The sequence below is a fragment of the Sus scrofa genome, chromosome 15 (assembly GCF_000003025.6).
Source record: "Sus scrofa isolate TJ Tabasco breed Duroc chromosome 15, Sscrofa11.1, whole genome shotgun sequence".
In the NCBI taxonomy this organism is placed as follows: Eukaryota; Metazoa; Chordata; class Mammalia; order Artiodactyla; family Suidae; genus Sus; species Sus scrofa.
This window is the reverse complement of record NC_010457.5, coordinates 92189482-92213942: the sequence shown is the minus strand read 5'-3', so window position 1 is coordinate 92213942 and position 24461 is coordinate 92189482.

Below are 24461 nucleotides of genomic sequence, written 5' to 3'. Positions count from 1 at the left end.
TAAGATCCTAAAAAAAAAAAAAAAGAAACTCTTTTTCGACTCATTTAATTTACAAAGTAAGATTTTTAAATTTATAATTTATTACTTTCAAGGTTCTATTTTGGAAAAAAAAAACATAATTTGTGAACTAAATGAATGAATGATTTAAGTATGTCCTTTGGGTATGTTTCATGCAGTCAATCATTTTAGCAAAGATCTTAGAAAAAAGTAGGATTTTTTTTTTTTTTAATGGCTGCACCCGTGGCATGTAGAAGTTCCTGGGCCAGGAACTGAATCCAAGTAGTAGTTGCCATCTACAGTGCAGCTGCAGCAATGCCAGATTCTTTTAACCCACTGTGCTGGGCCAGGAATTGGACCTGTGCCTCTGCAGTCACCCAAGCCATTGCAGTTGGATTCATAACCCACTGTGCCACAGCGGGAACTCCCCAAAAGTAGGATTTTTGATATACTCAATTTATTGACTGACTCCTTGTGAAGTAGGGCAAATATCATTTCCTCAGAGCAGTCTCCCAAAGTGTCCTCCCATTCCTCTTCTCCATCTAATTACTATCCATCCTATTAGCATGTTTGGTTTATTTTCTACAATTATTTTTATCTTTTCATTTTTTGCTTGCCTACTAATTGTTTGTTGCCATTAAAATGTAGGCTCCATAAGGTAAAGGATATTTTCTGCCTTGTTGACTGCTATCTCCCTCGTGCTTAGAGATAGATGCTCATTGTTTGAACAAACGCATGGATGAATGAACATAATAATGATGTGATAATAATATGGAATACTTATCTATTTAGTTATCTAATTTTATTCTAATTTGCTGATATGGTCATAATTATCTACCAATTATTTTCCAGTTTCACCAATTATTGGATGCAACTTGAAAAGATATGCCAGTCAGGCAACATGTATATGAGCAGGAAACTAAAAATCTGTATAACACTGTATTCTTCTAAAAGTAAGATTAAACCTATATAATGCATTTATTTATTTATTGACTCCACAAGTGTTTATTGAGTAGTTCATGCTGGAAATACTGTATGGATAAGGCTGAATAGAAATACATAGAGTATGTACCATCAGGAATCTTACATTTTGTGTGTGGGAAGGTGGAATATAACTACTAACCAAATAATAAAAATTGTATAGGGTTCTATGAAATAGGAAATATAGGTGATATTTCACCTTGCCTAGAAAAGGAGGAGGAGCATCAGCAAGGCCTCCCTGAGAAAGTCACTGTTAGAGTGAGTTCTAAGGCAACCAAACAAGCAGATGAGAGGCAGCAGGGAGACTGTTCCAAGAAGAGTAATCCAGATTTTGAAGTGTACTTAAATTTGAAATCTACTTTATTATACTATATTCATAATGTTTTTTCTAAACATTTATGCATAGATACAAGTACATTATAGAGAAAATAAAACAACTTACTAGTAGCAGCTTCCTTATAAAAATAAAAATGTTAAGTATGAATTAAGAGCCCTTTCAATCTAATTGTACTATGGTAATTTTATAGCCAAAAGATCATCTAATGGTATCATTTTAGAACATACAGCATACTTTTACAAACAGGAAGTCTCTATTCTTTTCAGAAATGGATCTATTTTTCATGAAGGGAGGATACTGACACATGGAATTTACACAAAATTATAGGAAGTCAGAGAATCCTCTTTAAGACTGAGCGGTTTATCAGAGTCAAAGCTCATAAAAACAGAGGATAAAATGGTAGTTACCACGGACTTGGTGGGGTTGGAGGAGAGTTGAGATGTAATTTAAGGGTACTAACTCACACCAGGAGATAAGTCCTGGAAATCTAATAATATAGCATAGTGATAATAGAAAGTAATACTATATTATAAAATTCAAAATTGCTAAGAGACCAAGTATTAATTGCTTCCATCACGAAACAAAAGAGAAATGAGAATTGTGTGACATGAGAGAGGTATCAGCTAATGCTATGGTGATAATCAGATTGCAGTATATAGATGTATCAAGTGTATTACTTAAATTTACACAATGTTCTGTGTCAATTATCAAGTGTATTACTTAAATTTACACAATGTTCAGTGTCAATTATATCACAAACAAGTTTTTAATTGAGCAGTTTAGCAAGAATAAGCAGTTGGAGAGCAATGGTTTAGGAAGATCGACACTGCCTTTTTGTAATGCAATTAACAATAAAAAAAGGACCATGGCCTGAAGTGGTGACTTAAATGGGTCATTTCTTTACCTCTGAACTCTCCTCTTTTATAATAAAATAGCTCCAAGCACTTGGTGAGCTACTACTGGCTTGTGGGAAACTTTTTTTTGTTCTCTGTCCGACAGGAAAGCCTTTTAATAAATTAAACAAAAATAAATACTGTGAGAAAAAATCATGTTTCACTATTCCTAATTATGACTTAAAATGAACAAACGCATGCTCATTTAATACAAATTAACATAGATTTTAAAGAATTATTTTTAAAAAAAATTTTATTATAGTTGATTTACAATGTTCTATCAATTTTTGCTGGACAGCAAAGTGATCTAGTTATCCATATATACACATTGTTTTTCTCACATTATCTTCTATCATGTTCTATCTGGACAAAACTTTCATTCAAAAAGATACATGCATCCTTATGTTCACAGTAGCACTCTTCACAATAGCCAAAACATGGAAACAACCAAAATGTCCATTGACAGATGAATGGATTAAGAAGAGGTGGTGCAACAGGAATGGAACTAGAGATTCTCATACTAAATAAAGTCAGAAAGAGAAAGACAAATACCACACGATATCACTTCTAAATGGAGTCTATAATATGGCACAGATGAATCCACCCTACAGAAAAGAAAGAGGCTCACAGAAATAAAGAATTATTAAATGTCACCTTGAAGTATAGAGAAAAGTGAAGCTAAAACTTCTATTTTGGGCAAATATAGTAAAATATAGGAAGATTCTTATTTAAAGAAAAATAAAATCTGAAAATATACTATGATTCAGTACATACAGGCAAAAATTTTAAAACACATAATTCTTTTCAGTTTGAATGTAGTTATTTCAACTAAGAAAACATAAAATTAACTCAAATATTTTAATATCCAAGAATTTAACACAGATTTTATAAGGAAAATATGTTTCCTGTATGGTAGAAGAGTCCCGTCCCCATTCGTATTTACTCAAGGTGTTGGCTACTTCAGAGTTTCACTGTTTGTTAAGAAAAACACAAAAACTTCAGCTTAATCTAGATCCCTATAGCATAACAGAAGGTTTATGATGGAGCATGATAATGTGGGAAAAAGAATGTGTATATGTATGTGTGACTCAGTCACCTTGTTGTACAGTAGAAAATTGACAGAACAATGTAAACCAGCTATTATGGAAAAAATAAAAATCATTTTAAAAAATAATAACAGAAGGTATAATTGTAAGATATCCTTCTCTTCCTGTCCTTTTAAGATGATCTTAAAAAAACCTGAAAAAAAACCAGTTTCACTTAAGATGCACATATTGTGGTAGGAATTCTTCCCCCTTAGAATACTTCTGCTAAATTATTTTCTTCATCCTTTAATGTGACACATAAATAGAAGCATTATTGTTTTTGTTTTCCTTTTGGCTTGGAGCACTAGGGCACCTTGTAAAGATCTGCAGCTGGCAAATCTTTCCCTAGCTTAATGAATATTCATCACCATTTGCAAACATAGAATGACAAGGAAAACTCTCAGTTCTTTTGATATATGACAACGGAGTTTGGCCAGCTCCTAATGATTGCTTTCTGTTTTTGAATACTGAATTACACTAGTAGAGAATTAATGAAAGGAAACTCCCCTACAAAGGGGAGGAAGAAAAACAATTGGAGGAGTATGAACTGATGTGATTATAAAATCATTCAATTTTAATTTCATAAAATTTTAGTTTGAAATAATATTTCACTTGCTCTAGAACTGTGTTGTTACTCATGAATACAACTTATTGCATTTACAATAGTACACATTAATCTTACAATCACTTGAATGAATTCTGAGTTAGATTAAATGGTCACTTTGGGAGTTCCTGTCGTGGCGCAGTGGTTATCGAATCCGACTAGGAACCATGAGGTTGCGGGTTCGGTCCCTGCCCTTGCTCAGTGGGTTAACGATCCGGCGTTGCCGTGAGCTGTGGTGTAGGTTGCAGACGCGGCTCGGATCCCGCGTTGCTGTGGCTCTGGCGTAGGCCTGTGGCTACAGCTCCGATTCGACCCCTAGCCTGGGAACCTCCATATGCCGCGGGAGCAGCCCAAGAAATAGCAAAAAGACAAATAAATAAATAAATAAATAGTCACTTTGGACTTCAATAGGAAAAAATTGCTAGAAGATATACTCAATTACTAAAAATAAGACGTGCTTCATTGTCAACACCTTGCTCTTAATGGCAATAAAGTTTTTATTTTCTTTGCTCAGTAGAGTCTTTTTCAGATAAATTATGATTACTTGTGTGAGATGAAAAGCTTTTTTAAAACTCCACCACCTGGATATTGTATTTGACATATTTCAGGTTTTGGTTAACATGATTATTGAACTCAGAAAATAAAGCTCAAAAAACCCTCTTCTGATGTAATGTAAAATTAAGTACAATCTCATTTAAACCAAAACAAACAAAAAACCAACACAACTCACAGACAAGCAACGTCTCATTTTCTTAGCCTATTTTTGCTATAAACTCTTTTCCCTTTTATATTTAAAAATCATAGAAAATAAAGACTAATTATAAAATTGTACAATGAACAATAATAATGAGAAATATTAAATGTGGAAACATTTTCCAGTGGGATGTTGGTTCTCCTAAAATATACAAAATCCAGTATACATTGAAAAGGGGAAAATGGGAGTTCACATTGTGGCTCAGTGGTTAACGAATCTGACTAGGAACCATGAGGTTGCAGGTTCTATCCCTGGCCTTGCTCATGGGTTCAGGATCTGGCATTGCCGTGAACCGTGGTATAGGTCACAGATGCAGCTCGAATCTGGCGTTGCTGTGGCTCTGGCGTAGGCCGGCAGCTACAGTTCCAATTGGACCCCTGGCCTGGGAACCTCCATGTGCCGCAGAAGCGGACCTAGAAAAGACCAAAAAAAAAAAGGAAAGAAAGAAAAGGGGGTAAACGATGTTTAGTTATTAATAGAAAAGACTGATATTTAAATAAGATAACCATATACCTAAGAACCAATATATCCTTTCATATTCTCAATATCTCAAGCCATTAAATTATTCTTCTATGTATAGTACTTCAGTACTTGGTGATTATTTAGCAATGTTATGAGGCTGCTAACACATACACACAAGGTCCCTAGACTTTCCTGAACACTACAACAACAAACTATTTTTATTCAGACACTTTATACTGAAGAGGGCTATTTTTAGAATGAATCACATCCTGGTCTTCAAAAACAATGGGATAAAACTGGGTACTAAATACAAGGGCAACATTTCCACTGTGTAAAGGAAATTGTGTGTGTGTGTGTGTGTGTGTGTGTGTGTGTGTGTGCGCGCGTGCGCACATACATGCACACCTCTTCAAAAGTTGTCAATGACTTATTGAATCCTGTATATTTATCTTGTAATCCATTTCATCACACCAATACTGTGGTTTGAAATGATTCAAATCATGTTTTATTTTTTCTGCTTCTGAGTTCTTCAATCAAAAATACTATCCATTCGTGGTTATATTGGTGTTGTTTTTAAAGTAAAATTATTATTATTACCAAATGAAGGATTATTATTTTTACTATCCATTGTGTACCCATTTCTCTTTCTGAGCACCACTGGAATTTCTCTTCAAGTCTTAGAGAAAAGTGTGGAGGCTCAGTGCTGCTGTGTAGGGAACTCTACCTAATATTCTGTGATAACCTATACAGGAAAGAATCTGAAAAAGAATGGAAAAAAAAAAAGAAAAAGAAAATACAATCTTCCTAGTTGTTAAAAATATCTTAGAGAAGTGTGTCCTTTCCCAAAAGAAAATGGAATTTCTGTGAATCAAATTGTCCAGGCAGTATGCAAACAAATGGGAGAGTCCTGCTGCTTTTGAACTTTTGCCATGCAAAGCTGGTACACACAGAAAAGCACTCTTCTAGGGTCACTTGTTTGTGTTTTCTCTAAATGGAAGTGTTGTTGTCCAGATGCATACTCTAAATAATTTCTTGCTTTTCAAAAAATACAAAGAAGTCTTGCCAAATCAAAGCTCTAAAAATAATACATACTGTAGTGAATGGGTATCTGTTTCGAATGTCAACATGACATCTGTATTATTTACACATTTTTTCCTACTAACAGAAAACAATTAAAAATTACTACAGAAGATGTTAATAGAAAGGAACTTCAGGAGAATATTTTTCTTTCCTCAGGCCAATTTTTATTTTCATTTAAAGTCATTTTTCCATGTTAATATATTTCTGAAATTGGTAGAAAATATGATTTACTATATGATTCTCTACAGAAAAATTCAGAAATAAAATATGAAATTCATTCTAGTTGGAAACATTTTTTCCACTGTTTAGATACTGGAAGTAGAAATTATAATATTTCCAGAATATATGTGTGTGTATATATACATATATATATATATCCACAATATGCCAAACTGCAGAAATACTATGCTTGAAAATGTCATGCTTAAACATACATTTATAAATGGAGTTCCCATTGTGGCCCAGCAGAAATGAATCTGACTAGGAACTGTGCAGTTGTGGGTTCAATCCCTGGCCTCGCTCAGTGGGTTAAGGATCCGGTGTTGCCTTGAGCTGTGTGTGGTGTAGGTCACAGATGTGGCTCAGATCTGGCGTTACTGTGGCTGTGGTGTAGGCCAGCAGCTACAACTCTAATTTGATCCCTAGCCTGGGAACTTCCATATACCTTAGGTGTGGCCCTAAAAAGACAAAAGATTAAAAAAAAAAAAAAAAAAAGAAGAAGAAGAAGAAGAAGAAGTACTGTTATTGAATTTGAAAATCTTTTTAAAAAAAAAAAAAACATGCACTTTTGGTATTGTCACTTGAAAATCTTAATTACATGGCCATTGTCCAGATAATTACTAAAAGAATTACAGTCTTTGTTAAAGTAAAATATTAGAAACAAATTTTATTATAGACTACAATGATTACTTTTTAGTAATTTCAGAACTTTATGCTATAATAGTTAAAAAACAAAACAAAATTTCCTTCAAGAAACTGATAAATCTATACTAATACTATGTTTTAAAAATAATGAAATTAGACAATGGCCTCAGAGGTTTGTTTTTGGTACAAAAATAATATTTTTCAGACAAAACTTTCAACCATGATATTGGTATATGAACTTGCTGTTAGGTCAGTTAAAATGAACAATGGATTGGTTAAAGCTAGTCTTCATTAATTCTCCTAACTGAGCAACACTGATTTTTAATCTTTGTACCAATAAGATTTAGACAATGCTGCTTTACTTGTTATAATACACATTGATTAAATTTAAGATAGAAAAATGTGAATAAACACAATAATATTAGAAAGCACAAAATGTGACTTAATTAAGAAAGCAAATATTTACATTGTATGCAAGCCAAGTGAAAATATTTATGACTAAAAGGGAAATGATGACGGTTTCATTTAGTAAGAGAAATTTCCACTCCTGCGTATAGAGCCTCAAAAAATTAAAGAAAGAGAGTGAAAAAAAAAAATGGGGGAAGGAGAGTTAAGGTGGGTAGGGAGGTGCTTGTAATGTCTTTTTCAGAGTGGTCTTCTGATTGTGACCTTATGCAACTGTGACTATTATGGCAGAAATGTTTGAAATTCTCTGCAGAGGCAATTTTCTGACAGGCTTATGGGATGGATGTGGCCTCTCAGTACCTATTTCCTCTAAGGATAAGGCCCCAATTCAGAGACTCCTTCTGTCATTGCAACAGGAAAATAATCGGGTTAATGTGGCTGTAATGATCACCTCAGTTACTAGTACAGCATGAACTACAATTGAATTGCAGAATGTTATTCCCTGTAACAGTGCTTAAAAAAAACAAAAAAAAAAACAAAAAAAAACTCATCTATATTAGCTGAGTATGAATAATGTATGAATTTAGCAAAAACTGCTTGAGAGACTATTATACTATCCTATCCCTATCCTTGAGCAATTTAAACTTGGTAGAAAATAGGAAAAGAAGAAACAGGAGACATTTCCAACCAAAATTTAATATATTTTTTAAATTACACAAGAAAAATATATGTAAAATGTTGTAGGTGCACCAAATTGGAAGAAGGCATTGGGACTAGAGATGGCTAAGTTATGAATAAACCATACTCAACTACAAATGCCAGGCCACAACTCTGAGCACTGAAGAGATGTCAAAAAATTTGAGTTCCAACAAGACAAATGTGGCAGCCATGTAAGGTTTCACACTGACTCTGGGCATAACCAAACATCTTTAAACAGGAGGAATGCTATCCAAGACTTCAGATTCCATCCCCACCATTCCTTTAAAAAGCTGTCCTGCCTGGAGACTTTCAGGCTCTGTATCCTATTTATGGCCCCTTTCTGCTCTTTTTTTGCTTCTTCTATTCTTCTGTTCTTGGCCTTTGCCTTCTAAGTTGAAACCTTACTGGCTCTGCCTCTGTCAGTCACTTCCTTGTGTTAGTCTCAATTGGATTATCTGAGAGAAGTCCTGGCTCTGTTCTTTCTTAGTGGTTCCATCTTTGGGTATTTTTTCTAATTATTTATACCACAGAGAATTTTTCAAAGATTAAAATGTGGTAATGAGGTTACAACAATATTGTTACATTCTTTTATCTATTATATTAGGTACTGTCCCTGGTACAAAGAGAGCGGATTTGTTTCTTGGGTCTCTCACATTTTTTTCATTGCTAAATATTGCACCCAACCTCCAGGGTTCTTTCAGGCATATGTTTCCTCTCATGTCAGGCCATTTTGTCAAGTCCAATCTTCTGAGCTGGGCTGCACTTTGCTGCCCTCTTCTGACCTACAGTCATGGTTTTGATCTGGCAGAATGGAATCAATTTTTTTGGTTCTCTCTAGAATTAGGTTCTACTAATGGCCATCTTTTATATCCTTGTCTAGAGTAGTAATTACTGTTTCTATTGTACTTAAGCAGGTGAATATATACAATTATAGCGTAAAGCACTGTAATTGTTCATATTTAAATTAATGGTAGCAAAAAAGTTATCCTATTTCCATGTTACCTATTTACCCTATTTCAACTGTGCCAAATTTCAGAAATGATCCATAATTAAATGAGTATTCAAGATAAAAGCACAGGCATATACTAAGTATAATAAACATATGTTTCTTATTTGAGGGGTTACAAAAAAATTATAACATGCCATAGATATTTTGTTCATTTATCCACTCAACAGATACTTATTTTGATTATGTACTCACTACTATCCTGTAAAATGGATAATTTATTCATTCATTTAATGAACAAAAATTTATGTTTGCAATATGTCCGCTACCATCCCATAAGGCACTGACTCAAAGAACTTACAATCTAGTGAGATACATACAAAGGTCCTCCAGTAGTTGCATTTCAAAGAGCAAAATGATAAAGATATGTGAAAAAAATTATAGAAGCAAGTTAAATAATTGTGCCTATATAAATCAGAAAAAAATTCTTCCTGGGTACTTGTAGTACATTATCAAGAAAGAACAAAACATATAACAGATAAAGAGGATAAAAACATTTTGGGTAGAGTCTATGGCAAATTCAAAGACATAAATGCATGCTAGTGAAACAATTATTTCTTCATGACTATTACATAGAGAAAAAAAAAACTGAGACATGGGAAATAAGGCTGGAAAGAAAGGTATGAATCAGATCATGAAGGTACTTGGATACTTGGTAAAAGACCTTGAATAACAGGTAAACCTGTAAGCAACTAAGCAAGGAACAGCTATTAAATGACTGTTGCTAGAGGTGTAATATGATCAAAATAGCATTTTAGCATTGAATCTCTACTACTTGGTTGGCAGACTGAAGTGGAGGATGATATGACAGTAGCAATTAGAATAAGAGTACAAGAGGCAGAATAATTGAGACACATCCAGAAGGTACACTGAATCTTAAATGAAATAGTGGAGGATGCAAAACAAGGATAGAGAACAGGATTGTGTATTTTGACCACAATGCAATAAGCTAGAAATCAATAACAATAAAATGAACAGAACACAGACCTCTTGCCAACATTCCACATCCACGATAATCATGCAGTTTTCTAAATTTCGAAGGCACAAAGAAAATTTCAAATGTTTTCAAATGGAAGCTTTTTCTAAAGCTTACCCAACAGTCAGCTACTCCAACTCTTCATATATTCCCTATTGCCTACTGAAATTCAGACTTTGGGTGTTGAGGGTTCCCTATGATCTATTCCAATTTTACTCTCTTTCTACTCTGCCTCACATCTCTTACATCAACTAATGTGGACTTTCCCAAAAGTTACTATACATGTTCCTACTTCTCTTCCATCTCTATTAACTGAATTTCTGTCCATTTTTTTTCTGAACTATTTTAATTTTGCTTTTTTCTTAATGCTATAGTCATCCTGCATTTGCTTTATCCCGTTTCAAAGTTCTTATACTACTTTGTTTCTTTTCTGGTAAAATTCTTAACATATTTAAGCTATATATACAATTCTTTTTGTATATTAGTCTAAATCCCCTATCCTTAGATTAAAATATACTTGAATACCTAGTTCATATACCTTGTTTTTTTTAACCACTTGAATTTCCTAGAATGGCTCTTTGTCCAAAATATTTTTCAGAAAATAATAAGAGAGTGAGAGAGAAAGAGAAAAAAAAGAAGAGATGGAAGGAGACAAACATACTGTCTAATTTTAAAATAATTCTGAATATTCATTTAATATGTCAGGAAAATTGAGAAAATGTCTGTTGGCTGGCTGTAAGTTTTCATTGTCTTCATTCATAAGACCTCATTAAGCAACTATTTTCTGGCATGTAAAATCCCATATATTATGTGATGTGGCAAAGTAGAGTAAATGAAATTCAAGGTGAGTTACATAAGATGATCACCTTGGAAACAGAAACATAAAACTATATGTGTCTTATGAAGAGACCATTTAGAACATGAGAGTTCAGTTTTAAAATATGAAGTTTCTGTTATGATGAAATGCTATAGTACCACCTTTGATGAATGAACAGAGAAGCACATTCTCATACAAGAACATGAAAGCCCTAGGGGTCCATCAAGTCAAACTGCTGCACCATTCAGGCACTGTTTTCCTTATTCCCATGATATCTATCTCTTGCATTCTTGAACAGCACTAGTAACAGAAGCTCATTTTGCTAAAACATGTCTCTGGGTAGTCTAGCTGAAGCTGATTCCTCCTTTCCTTCTCCCTCTTTCTCTCCCTTCTCTCATCTACTACAAAAGTGTATTATAGTATTTTACTGATTTTTTAATAATAGCAATATCCAATTTCTCATCAGTTCCTCATGTGTACCTCAAAACCAAAACAACTTTTCAGCTTGATAGTAATCAACATCAGTCCAAGATTATTTATAAACAAATGCTTTACAGTTTTAAGTCACTAAAATATTATTCATAATAGTCTTGTGTTTAGAGTATTCACTTTATAACTGCAGGACATATTTTAACAGATTAAAGATGTAACACTCCCTGAGAAAGAAAAAAGGCTATTATTTATCTAATCTTTTATCTTGTACACCAAGTTACAGAAGGCTGAACTTTTGCTCAATAGAAGATATGACTGCACAATTCTCTTTTTTAAAGGTATATGAACAACATAGTTTTGAAAAATTAGTATTCTCATTTATTAAACCTGGCCACTATGTGTGGTGTTCTAAATTTAGCATATAAAACAATTTATAAATTATAGGTTTATAAATATATAAAAATTATAACAAGCATGGAAATGATAAAAGCCAAGCTCATTTGCCACTTGGGGGAGAAAAAAGGGAAAAAACTGAGGGACCTTGAACTACATATTTTAACTCTTAAAGATGAGACATATCTAAAACAACTATGGCCAAATATGAAATGAATATTATGTATTAAAACAGCTTCTATCTATTGATGGCTCACTAATACCATTAACTGATTTACATCAATTATTATAACAATCTATAAGAAAGTTACCCTGTTCTTTCCATTTTACAGATAAAAACTGAGGCATGGAAGTTAAATAAGCCATCTTAATGCTGCACAGCAAATTAAAGGTTGAACTTGGTTTGAACCCATGCATTTTGTCTCTTGAGGCTTTGTTCTTAATCACTGCATTACATAATTTGTTTTATTTTGTTCTTTTACTTCTCCTTGTGCTTGACGTAGTTCATTTTTTTTAACAAATAGGAAAACAGAAGTCAGTATATTAATGTTAGTTAAGCTAAAAAAAATCAGTCTTTTAAATGTTTATATAGAAGCTTTGGTACTTGTGTTATGATTTGTGAATATATACTAAATTAGTAACAGATATTTGTAATGATATCCATTCTCATGACAAAAATTAGGTGCTGTTTCACAGAAGTGTAGCTTTAAGAGATATGAAAACTAGAACTTTGAGTATTTTCATAAGAAATATCTGAATTCTGATTGTTGAACATATTGACTGAGCCATCTTTTGGACCCAGAGACTTTGGGTATTTTTGTTTTCACCCTGTGCCTCTTTTTTGAATGATGGTGTGAAATTTTCTCAACAGTCAATATAGGAATGAAGAGTATGAGATCTAGATGTTCCCCATCCAGAAAGAATCAGAAGACTGGATATTCTGAAATATTTCAATAATGCCTAAGTAAAAAATTGTTTAAATAGATTTTTTTCCCCTATGATTGACTTAAATACTTGGAGCAAGTTACAGAATCAGTGGTAGACTATCTCCTACTCTCCGTTCTCCTGTGGTTTCTCTGTACATTTTACTCTGGTAGGCCACCAGTTCTAGCCATTTTAGTGGCTGTAGATGACCACCCTCTATTTCTTTGACTGTCATGCTTTTGTTTGGACCCCTTATTTCTGTGCTGACATATAGAAACTGCCTCCAGGCAGAAAACCAACTATTCTGGGGTTTATCTCATTCATCTCCTTTATCTTAACTATTACAGTTTTGTAATTTGTTTGTTCAAAATATGAAAACAATTATTTAATATATTTACTATAATTTTTAAATTATTTATGGAGCTCAGCCACTGCAATGAGCTATTTAATTATTTTTAGAAGCAGAAGTTGCCATTATAGATTTGAAATAATTAGAAAAGATTCATGCTTGATTTGTAGCCACTATGCACATATGTATATGTAACATTTATTACATTAAAGTGTAACATAATTCTTTACAATTTCACAACCACTATCTAACCTTGGGTATATAATTTTCTATTAATTTTATTTTTTCCTTTTTTTTAATGGATTAAGATGCTTATGCCTACAGTAGAAAGTACTTGCCCAAGACCACACAGGCAGCACTGGAACCTAAGAATTTTAACGCTAATTTCTGTAGCCAAAATGGTTCAGTGCCTTTGACGACAAGGGATATAAAGTAGCCCCAGGGTATTAAGGAACATATTCCTATCCACCCAAAGCTTTGGTAAGCTTAGGCTTCAATCTATACACTCATATCCCATCATCAGGCTTTAATTATGACAGGCTAAGCTACAGAAGCCATCTGGAAAAAAGAAATTGCCCCACCCAGTGCTTCTTCCCACTGACTTTAATATGACCCATGAATACTGTTAACAAACGCCAGCTGTCTTGACTCCATACAACATTGAATTCCTATTTGTTTGCCTTAGCCTCTTGCAACTATTTCAGGAGGGAAAGAGGTTTGAATTCATCATTGACATCCTGACATATTGAACCAGAAAAATTAGTTGGATTTCCTTTATTTTGATCTCTTTAATGCCACTTGTTTTATTTTATGTGCATAGGGTTAGAAATAGCCAAAAATAATAATAATAATAATAATAACAATAGCTAAAGTTTAAGAAGCATTTTGCAATGATATTTTATTGAAAATATACTGTTATTGTAAATAAGAGTCATACATCAGAATCACTGAAAAAATGGACCATCTGTTTTCTTATAGAGTTTTATGTGCTAGGTTAGGAAAATAAATTTTTGTCCCCTTAGTGTTTATTTGTAATGCTTTCAAACTGTTTATAACAGTGTCTTTGTTTATAAAATGAGTGGGTTGGGTCCTTGAAGTCTTTCTGGTTCTTCGTAATTTGTGATTCCATTGAGAGAAACATCTCTATGAAAGGCAGTATACAGGGATTAATGTGTCCCTCAGCTGCCCTCTGATCTTTCCTCAGTGAACACAGAGTCTGGGATTCACTTAAGAAAATCTGAATTGATGTTTTCTCTTCTTAGTTAGCTTCACTTTTGTACTTGGGAAAGTTATTAAAAATATACGAGAAAGCAATGCAAGATATATATATATATATATATACATATAACATATACACACACATATGTATAATATTAGTTCACTTACTGGGAAAATGGACTTCAAAATATGTTTAAAGACAAAGCAAATGTATGAGATAATACTTTGCAAACTGTCAAGTATTTTACAAATGCAAGAGGGTCAATATAATAGTCATTAAACTCAAAAGAGAGAGGGAAATAAAAGAACTAGCTTAGCAAAATGAGACATGTCTTAGCAAAATGAGCTTCTGCTACTAGTATTGTTCAAGAATGCAAGAGACAGAATCATGGGAATAAGAAATAATAGTGCTTACTAACAAGACAGTATTGATTTTTCTAGTAAAGCGATCATATTTAGAACAGCATCTGCAATTTGGTTAATTTTGTGATAATTAAATGTAATTTTTCAAGACTTACCTTTGCATGTATTTATTTTTCATTTTACATGCTAAATTGAATAAAACTGAAGTGTGATTGTAATCCTATATGCATCTTTCAAGTTTTCAAGGATGGTACTGATTTCTGCAATTCCACCAAGGAGAGAGTATTGTTTCTGGTTATATCTGTTTGGGGTTGCATTTTTTTAAACAAATGATATACAACCCAGTCCCCATCACTTCAATACAGCACAGAGGTAGAAAAGAGCCATGCTGCAAGCAACTTTCAGCTATTATTTATTCATGTAGGAAGGGTCATTTTAAAGCTTTTTTTTTAAGGCCATACGCACAGCATATGGAAGTTCCCAGGTTAGGGAGTGAATCAGAGGTACACCTGTAGGCCGACACCACAGCCACAGCAACGCTCAGCCACATCTGAAATCTACACCATAATTTATGGCAATGCTGGATCCTTAATCCACTGACTAAGGCCAGTGGTCGAACCCACATCCTCACAGACACTATGTCGGGTTCTTAACCCGCTGAGCCACAATGGAAACTCTGGTCTTTTTATAACAGTTCTTACTCCACAGACTGCGAAGCCATGTGGGCATTGTGCCAGTTGCTAAATATATCTTCCAGTAGCTCATTATAGATAGGGAAAATAGCCATGGGTTGTCTCCACAAACCCACTGGATCCACTATGAGATAGACTTAGTTCTAAATAACATTCATTACTTGTCATCAATAGTTCCCTTTTCTGATCAGTGGACTATAGTGATAGTTCAGATCTCCAGTAATGAAAGCCAACTCAAAGCTTCTTGTAATCCTATAAAGGTCTAAATATTTCCATTTTTCCACAGCAAAAATAATTGTGAAAAATTGCCATTGGTCCCTTTGGAAAAGCACAGAGGAAAATTAACAGTGCATGCCTGTGGTGATATCTCATATATCCCTTTTCAAAGTGACCTGGCTCAACATATTCAAGAGGTTCTGGGTCTTTGTTCTGGTAATTGTATGTAAAATGACTAAGTTCTTGAAACACGATGACAATTTTGAGGATATAAGTAAGGCCTAGATTTAGTTGTGCTTTGTGTTTTTTAAAATATAGATCAATAACATTTTAGAAGGCTGCCTATCTATTTCATTCCTAGAAACTGATAAATTAGCCAGTGCTAAAGAAAAAATCATTCTTATATTCTGATAGCCACCCAAGCCCTTCTGTCTTTTGTAGTAACCATGCCCTCATCGACTCTTTTCAGATAAGCACCACTACTTAGTCTTTGCCATTTCTACCATTTCCACTGAAATCAGGAGATACATTTTTGACTTGACCTTGCATTATCACTCTTAAGTTTCAGAGAGCAACCAACGAAAAGATTTTCAAGATTTTTCCAATGAATTGCTAAAGGGAATGTCCTCTGGACCTGCTGGGGGATGGGAGAGAAAGTCACATATGATAAATTCACTCTGATACCTATTACCATAAGCCTTTAGATACTCTCTTTTATGTTATTCTAAAGAAGTATATAGAAGGAATATTCTGGTAGTTAAACCTCACTGAAGATGTGTTAAAGTTTCAATCAATCAACTGAACCAGGAGTTCCCCTTGTGGCTCAGCAGGTTAAGAATCTGACTAGTATCCATGAGGATATGAGTTGGATCCCCGGCCTCATTCAGTAGGTTAAGGATCTGGCATTGCTTCAAGCTACAACGTAGGTCGCAGATGCAGCTTAGAGCTGGTGTTGCCATAGCTGTAGTGTAGGCCAGCAGCTGCATCTCCGATTCAACCCCTAGCCTGGGAACTTTCACATGCCATGGGTGCCACCTTAAAAAGCAAAAAAAAAAAAAAAAAAAAATGTTTTTCTGCAGTTTACACAACAGCTCATGGCAATGCTGGATCCCTGATCCACTGAGCAAGTCCAGGTTTCAAACCCACATCCTCATGAATACTAGTCAGATGCGTTTCCACTGTGGCACAAGAGAACTCCCCTAATTTTTTTTTTTTTTTTTTTTGTCTTTTTGCCTTTTCTAGGGCCGCTCCCGCAGCATATGGAGATTCCCAGGCTAGGGGCCTAATCGGAGCTATAGCTGCCGGCCTACGCCAGAGCCACAGCAACACGGGATCTGAGCTGCGTCTGCAACCTACACCACAGCTCACGGCAACGCTGGATCCTTAACCCACTGAGCAATGCCAGGGATCGAACCCGCAGCCTCATGGTTCCTAGTCAGATTCATTAACCACTGCGCCACGACGGGAACTCCCCAAAATATTTTCTAAAAAAAAATCAACTGAACAAAGTATTAGACCTCTGCTCAAGATAACATATTAATCTCTAGTAAGTCTACCAACATTGATAAATTTGACTCAAATGTTATGTTACTCTTTGGTCTAATAACCTTAGAAAAAATTCCCATACATATTCCTCAAGTTCCTGCCAATAAAAATTGGATATTTTTTTGATTGCAGAAATCAGTGTCATTATGCTATGTGTAAGCTACATCTTCCTAGGTTATACTTTCAAATAAAAACTGGCAATACGATGAATTCAACTTACTATGTTATTTTTCATCCACATAATCAAATTTGGGGTTTTATTTCTATCTGCAGCAGCCTTGCAGCTATTAGACAAAATAAATAATTTTAGTGCAATACTAGATGCTCTCTGGTTGTCTGATAATGACTTGACCTGATTAAATATACAGCTTTAAATGTCCATGGACATTTTATTTCTATGGTCTCTCAAGTTAAGTCAAAAGCAGTTGTTCTAACCCTCATTTAGTCATCATTTACTCCATTATGATCAAGTGCAGCAGACTCATGGTCTCTCAAAATTTTGTCTTCATTAGGAAGTTCATACAAGACAATCACAGAAAGTAATTTGAAAAACAATTTTTCTACTGCATAATTTTGACTACCACTCTCCAATTTTCCACTAGTAATGAGGTCATCATTGCACTCAAATCCAATTAGATCAAATCACAATTCCTAGATACCTATTTTTGTGGATATGTTTCTTGATCCCATTCCTGATACTACGAACTTTATCAGTCAATGTTCAGTCAGGGGAAAGATAATACTTGCAAATCCAGTAGACAGTGATGATCTAAGTCATATAATTTGTTACAAAGTTTTTGTAGTGCTGAAAGACCAAATGGCATAAATGGTACTGGAAAAGCAAAAGGGAGAAAAACTTATCATGCCTGAGGCTGAGTTTCTGGAGAGCTATTATTTCCTCTGATTTTCTTAGAAAACATAAGAACTTTGTATTTTATAAACAAATGAAAGAAATAGCTCTTGTTGCCTCCTTCGGATTTTCTATCAGTGCCACCTACTGGTGTAACCCTAATCCTAATAATAGAAAGCTAGGGAGTGTTGAATTATTTTTTAGTCTTCTAGTCCTAGTGTTAAAGAATATAACTGGATAAGTATGTACTTGAGAGACAAGAGACACTATCCAGCACATACAGGAATTCTTAGCTTAAATTCCATCAACGTTTCAACTTTACTTCTAATATATCCAAATAGTCCTCATTAATGTCATATTCAGACTACTATCTGGGTAATATACTACATAGGAATACTTAAGGCTCAAAAGCGTTTAGTAGCTCTGGGTTATAACTAGTATTGAGTGTGACTGCTGTTCGTATTTGTGGTAAAAGAGTACTGATGGAGTCTAGTTGCCTGGGGATTCTGATAATAATGCAATCTCTATTTCTTTAGGACTTTGCAGCCCTTTGTGGAGAAGTAAAGACTTTGCTAAGGAAAGGAAGGATCATTTTAAAATATTCATCTTTAGCATATAGATGTATTCTTCACAATGGCTGCTATTCGCACAAACTAAGTAATTTTCAGCAGAAGTCTAGTTTATGAGGTTTCAACCAGCATCTCTATAGCGATGCGAATTAGTAAGAGACACGAGATTGGATGCACCAAAACTGGTTTGCTTTAGATGGTTTCTTGCTTTTTTCTTCTTGTAGTATTTAGATAGGACTGAAAGAATGATATTTTTCTCTATTAGAATATGAGGTCCTTTAACTGAAGGAAAAAAAATGATGGAAAAGGATGCTCATAATGAAAATTAATTCAAAACTAGGCAACTGAAACTCAAACAGAGTTGGGGAGGAGGTAATGTTACTTCTTATTGGAATTTCCTCTTAGTCCCTTGCTTTTGGAATATCTCTATGGAAGTCATTATGAAGCTGAGAAAGCCAGCAACTTTTATAACAAAATAATCAGCTTTTTGAAGGGAGACTTCATCCAATGTAGTTTAAGTCCACAGGTTATGGTTTTTGGACAACTGACAAGAACTGACCAGTATCCCAAAGAAGCAGAAACCAAGAAGCTTTTAGGGTTTATTTGTTCGAGTTTGTTGTTGTTGTTGTTGTCTTACATGTTCTCTGTGTATCTTGTTCATTCCAAATAACTCTGAGCCTTAGCTGCAGTCTATGATTGACTAAAGCAAGATGGGATCTGCATGTAATAGTCATTAGGCCCTGTGTACATTACTTTTCATTGATATAATAGAATTGGAATTTAGATACTACATTTCTATATTGTCTTTGGTACATTCTAAATTTATTGAGTATGGGGATACTTTCGTGAACCTGGCTGGTCTTGAAATTTTGGAAAAGTGGAACATGTAAGAATGGGATTAAATAAATCAAATATGGAGGCACTGAAATGGCCACACCCATCCCAGTGAAAGTGGCCCTTGCGGCAGATAGTGTAGAAGGAATTCAGCCCACCCAAACATTTGAGTAAAAATCTGTCTGAGATGAACAAAATAAGACAATAAAGGAAAAGAGACAATGACCTTTGGTTACTTTGGAACTTTATCCAAAGAAGAGCAATCTCTTTTTGAGAATTTTAATATCTTTATGTAATATCTGGGATTTTACATTTTTCCAATTGAGCTTGGAGTGGTCAAAAGAGCTTTTGGGTTGGGGCATATAATGATTTATTTCTACAAGTGCTTATAAGTGGAAGTTATTGGCACTAGTTTAGCTAAAAATAAAGTAGTAATTTGTTTTCCATTCACTATTATTCATTAGACTCCTTTGTTTAGAAAATATCAAGACAGAAATTATTGGCAAAGCAGGATTGAAGCATGTCAGAGATCTAATTAAATACTACCAAGTCCCATCAAACCACACACATATCAAACAGTTAACAGTTATGGATGCTGTTAGGAATTCAAAAAGGATGACAACTGAAGGAAAGGTATGTTAAACCTTCAGAAATAGGTTTCAGTAGAGAAATGATAGTAGAAACCAAATTCAAGATGAAGATGCTTATGACTTGTGAGGAAGTGGAGACAAGTGACTATGGACTATTAAGAGGCTTAGTTAAGAATAAGTGTTTATAAATTTATTAGTATTTTTTAAAATTAGAGAAAAAAATTGTTTTCATAAGATGAGAATTAAAAGCATGTTTAGTTTTAGAAGAGAGCGTTGGAGAGTGAGAAGTTGAAGACCCTGATAAGAAAACTGGACTCGGAACAAAATGGGATTGAAGAAATTAATGAAAAGATTAAGTAAAATCAAAAGACTAGCAAATTTAAGTCAGATAAAGAGACAAAGGAAAAAGGCAAAGGGGAATGTTTAAGGAGAGAATAGGCAGCTCCTCCAACAGGAAATTATATGCCTAGAGCATAAGAGGGTTTTAACTTATAGATGTGTTGATATAACCAAGTATTATGAATCAAATCTCTTTCATAAATCATCATATTTATTCCATCCTTATTAGAGGATATTTGGGAATGGAAAATGTTTGGGCCATCTCTGCTGACCTAGTAAGTTTTGAGAACTGAAGCCTTAATTCATACTTATTTGTACAGCTTCTACTTTGGACACTGATTATCACAGGAAAGATTAAACAGAAAAGATATCCTGACCCAGGGTTTTTACATTATTCTTCAAATTAAATAAATTTCAGCATCCCTTGCTGTAATAGAAACAAATTTATTAAAGATGTAATAAAGGAGAATTGAGCTTTCCACCTTATAAACAAAGGGCACTGCATCACTCTCAATAGTCATGTTTTTTAAATTTTCTGTGCTATGAAACAGCTTTGTGCAACGTTTATTTTCTCCACACATCATGTATAAGCAATATAATTGTATGATTTCATTTATGATTTACCAAAAGCTAATTTATTTCAAGCAAAAGATACATTTACAATAACTAAGAGCCTTATGGAGTAAGTTATTTCTGCATAGTAGCAATAATTATAAAAGATTCTCACGACTCAAACTTAGTTGCATTATTATGAGGTAGACATCATCTCATCTGTTTGCAGATAATGAAACAGGAACTCAAAGGGTAAAAGTGACTTATGTTAAGATTAGGCAACTCATGAAGTGTGACTGGGGACTTGAACCTAGTTTTGTGATTCCAAGCTTAGTATTAATTCTATCCTTATATATATTACTAACCACATGACAAGGAAAAAAGTTGTTGATCCTCTACTCTAATTTCAGTATCTGATCCAGTTTCCACAGTGATAATAAAACTAAATAAGGATAACTTTTCTTCTAACTGAGAACATCAGAAATTGCATTTGCTTCTTCAGAAGTCAGAAGCATTGGACTAAGATTTGAGGGATAAGTCCAATGAGACTTTTGGTTGGATTAAAATCTTACATGACAATGTTCTGCCTCACATCATTTCGAATTTTAACTGTCATTATTTATTTGATTTTAATTCATGAATTAAAATGCTACCTAAATATACTGACAGCGTATTTTTTCCTTTTGAGGACAGAAAACTATCCTTTAATTTCATGATTTTATCTTGAAAGAAAAGAAATTCATTGTACACAGTCTTAATCTTTAGGTGGAATATATTACCTTTATTTTGGAAGTAGAAGTAATAGTATTTTCCTTATTATAGGCTTGTGAAAAGGACAATAGAAATTATAAAACATTAGTAAATATACCAACAAGGTACCACTGTACCATTTCTAGTTCTGACAGTGACCCACTGAGAAAATGAACTTCTCTCTCTCTCTCTCTTTTTTTTTTACTGATGTTTCAGGAACAATAATTGATGTTATTAGCCAAAACTCTGTACTCAATGGGAAATGATGATGGAGACATTACTCAATAAAGCACTTTGAAACAGTCCATTTCATAGCTTAAAAACATGAAAAACAATATCATTACCACTAACATTGTAAATGCAAGTTCAGTAATGCTTTACATATGAAAGATAGTATTTCCTGGGATTAAAGCTATTTCAAGTGGAAGGCTTGAAAGTTTAAAACATGATATACTTTACTTTGTAATGGCTCCCATATCACACTTTTCTCTAAAAAATAATACTTCCAGTATAAGATTTTCTAATTGCTTCAAGTTTAGGTGACAACTGAGAAAGACTATATAGATAGAGATATAGACATAGATATAGATATATCTTTAATATTTATTTTTAGGAATGAGAATGTTACCTTATAAGAAAAATGAGCTTTCTGTAATACTGAAGGCAATTGTCTCAAGTCCTTTTTCCCTTTCCTCTCACCATGACAACTTATTAAACTAGGATTCAAAACAGATGGATTTCTACAACTATTACCACCTTTTCTAAGCAAACCTAAAAATTCATTTGCTTGCTCCTCACCTAAACAAAACATATTAATGATGTGCATAAGCTCTTTTTCCAGTTGACTGTTATGTGCAAAAATGAAACAAATCCTCAAGTGAATGTTCTAACTTTTTAGACTATAAGACAACTACCCAGGATAGAAATAAATTTTATATTATAACTAGTCTATCTAGATATCTATCTAATCTATGAACTATCCATATCTATCTATCTGAAACAAAATATCGCAATACAATTTGTAGATTTCCCATGTGAGACACACTGACATTTTCTGTTTTGTTTTTTTTTTTTTAAATTAAGGAAATGTGAATACAACTTCAGGGTTGATTAATGAATAGCATCTAAATCAAAGCTTTATTCTTTCTTGGTGCTCACATCACTATGTGATCAATAATTTTAGACAAATATTTAAAAGATCAAATTCTTTTGCAAAGCTTTTATGTTTTCTTATATTATACCTATACCTATTGATATCCCAAACCTAATTTAGAAGTACAAATACAGGAGCTTATCTCTATTAACAAAATTTCCTTTCTCATTTTCATGGAGGGTTGATATCAAATACTGTTTACTGTGTTTGCTGTTTTTTCCTGGAAAGACAGAAGAGACATAGTGCTCTGTTTTATGAAACTTTCACAAAGAATGGCAATGGATTTTCATATAACTGGCATAGATAGATAGTGTGTTTGGGGAGACACAACATGAATGAGGATGGTACAGGTACTTTATCCCATATACTAGCTAACTATACCCTTGCACCCCTGTTCGGCTTCATTACTTATAGGAAAAAAGGAAACATATTAGACTCCTTTGACCCTTGTTATTCTTTAAAATTGTTTTAAAGGTAACAAAATACATTTAAAAAGTACTAAACTATGATTATTAATAACTGTATTTCATGTAAGTATGATAAGGCTTTTTAATTGGTTAAGGATATGCTTCCACATGCTTTTACAAGTTTTTCAGTCTGCAATAAATTATGCAAACAAGAAAAAATTTACTAAACTCAATCGTCTTTGTCATATATTTGTCATATCTTTGTCATATATACAACAGTTCTTAAGATCTTATACTATGGGAACAATTGAATGTGAATGATTCTTATACTTTTTGACTATCTGATAGTCTTAGAAATGAATAATCACAAAGTTCATAGGAGTAGAAATAACTATACCTTAAGTTATTCAAGGGGATATGATTACTTGAATAATATTACTACATGATATTGTTTGGTCAATAAAATATATAAATGTTAAAAAGTTCTGTGAGAAGTATGGTTTAAAAATACATCAGACATGTTCAGAAAACAATTTGCTACCTAGAATTAAACTTTGTAGTCTTATTTGATTACCAAAGATTTCTGTGTGTAAGTGCTTAATTATGATACTTTAAAAAAAACCTATTTTGAGCTTCAAGATGTAGTTTATTCAAGTATATTAAAAACAAGCAAATAAAAATGTCCATGCAAACAAGTTCTTAACTACAGAATTTAAAAGAGGCTCAGAGCAGAATTGATGGGTTTTACTTCCTAGCTGGGAAACTAAAGACAGTAATAAACTTTTTCTAGGTTCCCCCCCTGCCCCACTTGCCTGCTGGATGAAAAAGCAAAGAAAATGACTTTGCAAATCACATATGCATCAAAAACATTAATATGTGAAGCTCTTCTTCCCAGAAAATCTCTTTCTGGGAATGTATCTTTTGGAAATATGAAGAAATGGGTATATATAGTATTAGCATATTTATAAGGAGGAAAAGTTTCAACAGTTCAATGAGAATTTTCACTCTGAAAGAAACTGTATAGTTACATCTTTTCAAACAAGTAAACCTTGTTTAGTAAAACAGGCAGTTTCTTGAACATAAACTAATTATGTAATTATATTTTCAAATAAAATTTGAAATCTGAGATTGTTTTAATTCAGTTTAGTTTTTTAAGAGACTCAAAATCAGAGATGGGATTAAGATGGCGGAATAGAAGGACTGGAGCTCAACTTCTCTCCTAAAAACAACAAAATTCACAACTAAAAGCTGAGCATTCTTTACCCAAATGGACCAGAAATCTTAAAAAAGATATCCTACTCCAGAAGAAAAAGAGGAGGACACAT